The sequence below is a fragment of the Nomascus leucogenys genome, chromosome 5, assembly GCF_006542625.1.
Source record: "Nomascus leucogenys isolate Asia chromosome 5, Asia_NLE_v1, whole genome shotgun sequence".
Classification (NCBI taxonomy): domain Eukaryota; kingdom Metazoa; phylum Chordata; class Mammalia; order Primates; family Hylobatidae; genus Nomascus; species Nomascus leucogenys.
In genome coordinates, this window is record NC_044385.1 from 133,143,986 (window position 1) to 133,146,818 (window position 2,833).

The window sequence follows — 2,833 nt, forward strand, 5'->3', positions numbered from 1 at the left end:
CATTACAAGAATCATAGCTGAGATTCCCGGTAACAAAAGAAAGATTAAAAGAGAAAAGTGTACAACTTTATTGTTTTAATCACACAGGATTCCTTAAAAATGAAGACCCAAAGGAAAGAGGAGAAGTGTATTTTTATGGACAGTCATGCAGAATTATGATTGGAGGACAAAAGGCATGTCCTACTGGTAGTAAACTTGGGGGAACTTAGCCCTGTTTGTTCAGATTCATCTGGGTGTCACTGTGTCTTTGAGAATAAGAACATTCGTTTCCTCTGGGTATACAGAGGAAAACGACCTACTTCAAGGAAAGGTCAGCTAGTTTTATGACCTGCTTCAGGACAGTAGGGGCAAGAGAAGGTCAGAGAAATCTTCTGGCTTCTGCAGTTTTCTCAGCTTTCTTCAGCTTAAGATACTCAGTTTGCCAGGGTCCCATACACTGGGGTAGTGTGTCCAGAACCCATTACATATGTTACTGAAAAGCTATGTACTAGGCAGTGTGATATAAGTCAGTGGGGTTTTTCTCTGATCCTACCTTGGAGTAATTCAAGGTCTAATTGGAGAGAGAGAGACATTTCATGAGAAATATACCACAATGGTGTAAGTGCTACAATACAGTCGGTTGAACACAGTATACCCTGGGGTTGGTTCAGCAACAGGCTTGGACATAAGAGAAGGCTGGATAATTCATAACTGCAAAAATGTGGAATCAACCCAAATGCCCATCTATCAATGTGTGGATAAAGAAACTGCAATATATATAGCCAATGGAACACTACTCAGCCATAAAAAGGGATGAATTAATGGCATCTGCAGCAACTTGGATGAGATTGGAGACTATCATTCTAAGTGAAGTAACTCAGAAATGAAAAACCAAATATCGTATGTTCTCACACATAAGTGGGAGCTAAGCTATGAGGATGCAAAGGCATAAGAATGAGACAACGGGCTTTGGGGACTCGGGGAAAGAGCAGGAAGGGGGTAAGGGATAAAAGACTACAAACTGGGTGCAGTGTGTACTACTTGGGTGATGGATGCACCAAAATCTTGCAAATCACTAAAGAACCTACTCATGCAACCAAACACCACCTGTTCCCCAATAGCCTATGGAAATAATAATTAAAAAAAAAAAAGAGAGAGCGAGAGAAGGCTAGGATTAACATTTCTCACATTCTCCTGCAGTAGCCAGGCCACCATGCTATACTCTAGTGGGAAAAAGTGGCTTAAGTCGACCTGGGTAGGTCAGGTTTCTCAGATGTTTTTTAATTAGTTATACTTGTTATTTACACCCTATGTGAGATCAAATACTAGTTCAATCCCTTAATAGTTGTATGGTTTTGAGCAAAGTATTTAAATCTCTTTGAGTATCTGAGTCACCAACTAATAAGTATAGTTACTGTGAGGCTTCATTAAATAATGTCTAGATTATGAAGCCTCAAATTACTTTAATCCCTTTGAGCCTCTCCTAAACTAATAAATGGGGCCAAGTTATTGTGAGGACTCAATTAGATAGTATACATAAATTGTGAAAACCCACTTAGGTAATTTAGGTAAACTGGCTGACACAATGCCTGGCATATCGTTGGTACTCAATAAATACTAGCCATTATTCCTTCAGAGTCCCTACTCCATATCATTATCGCCATTGCTTATTTTGTTTCATCAGGAAAAATAATCAAAGACTTGGAAATGGGCAGAGGGGGTTACTGGGTATCCTTTTAATGGAGTATTGGCTATTGTTTTATCTCAGAAAGGTACGGTAGCCACTAGCCACAAGTGGCTTTTGAGCATTTGAAATGTGGCTCCTGTCACTGAGGAACTGATTTTCTTTTTTGACAAATTGTTATTTAGTTTTTATTTCATAATTATAAACTTAACTCTGCAATCCAGCTAGGCATGGAAGGGAATAAGGAAAACATGGAACCCAAAGGGAATTGCAGTAAGAGCACGAAGATTTTAGGAAACTGCGAGCAAATGAAGTGGAGGGGTGCTCTCTGGAGCTACAGAAGGAATGGTCTGCTGGTTAAGATAAACACAAGTCAAACTTATTAGAGTTGCCCACAGTCAGCAACAGCGATCTTCTTGCTGGTCTTCCCATTCCTGGACCCAAAGCGCCCCATGGCCTCCACAATAATCATGCGTTCTTTCGCCTTGCCAAACCACTCAGTCTTGGCAGTGAAGGTAAAAAAAACTGGGAACCATTTGTACTGGGTCCAGCATTTGCCCTGGGCAAGATGCCGGGATCTGTATGCTTCAGGACGAAGTTCTTGTCATCAAATTTCTCCCCATAGATGGACTTGCCACCAGTGCTATTATGGCACGTGAAGTCATCACCCCGACACATAAACCCTAGAATAATTCTGTGAAAGCAGGAACTTTCATAACCAAATCCTTTCTCTCCAGTGCTCAGAAGACGAAAGTTTTCTTCTGTCTTTGGAAACTTGTCTGCAAACAGCTCGAAGGAGATGCTGCCCAAGGGCTTGCCATCGACGGTGATATCGAAGAACACAGTGGGGTTGACCATGGCTGGCAGTATGAGGCGCCCAGTGGCGGCAGAATCTGCAAAGCCTAATGTTTTAATTTTATTTGATTTTAATTAATTTAACTTTATTTTATTTTATTTTACTTTTTTTGAGACAGAGTCTCACTCTGTCACCCAGGCTGGAGTGCAGTGGCGCGATCTCAGCTTACTGCAACCTCCGCCTCCCAGGTTCAACGATTCTTCTGCCTCAGCCTCCTGAGTAGCTGGGATTACAGGCACATGCCACCATAACCGCTAATTTTTCTTATTTTTAGTAGAGACAGGGTTTCACTATGTTGGCCAGGCTGGTCCCAA

At 41.4% G+C, this 2,833-nt stretch overlaps 1 pseudogene; it reads right to left on the bottom strand.

Annotated features, from left to right (window-relative positions):
* Positions 1 to 2,045: 2,045 nt before the first annotated feature.
* Positions 2,046 to 2,521, bottom strand: LOC115835118 (annotated as a pseudogene).
* Between the last annotated feature and the right edge of the window lie 312 nt (positions 2,522 to 2,833).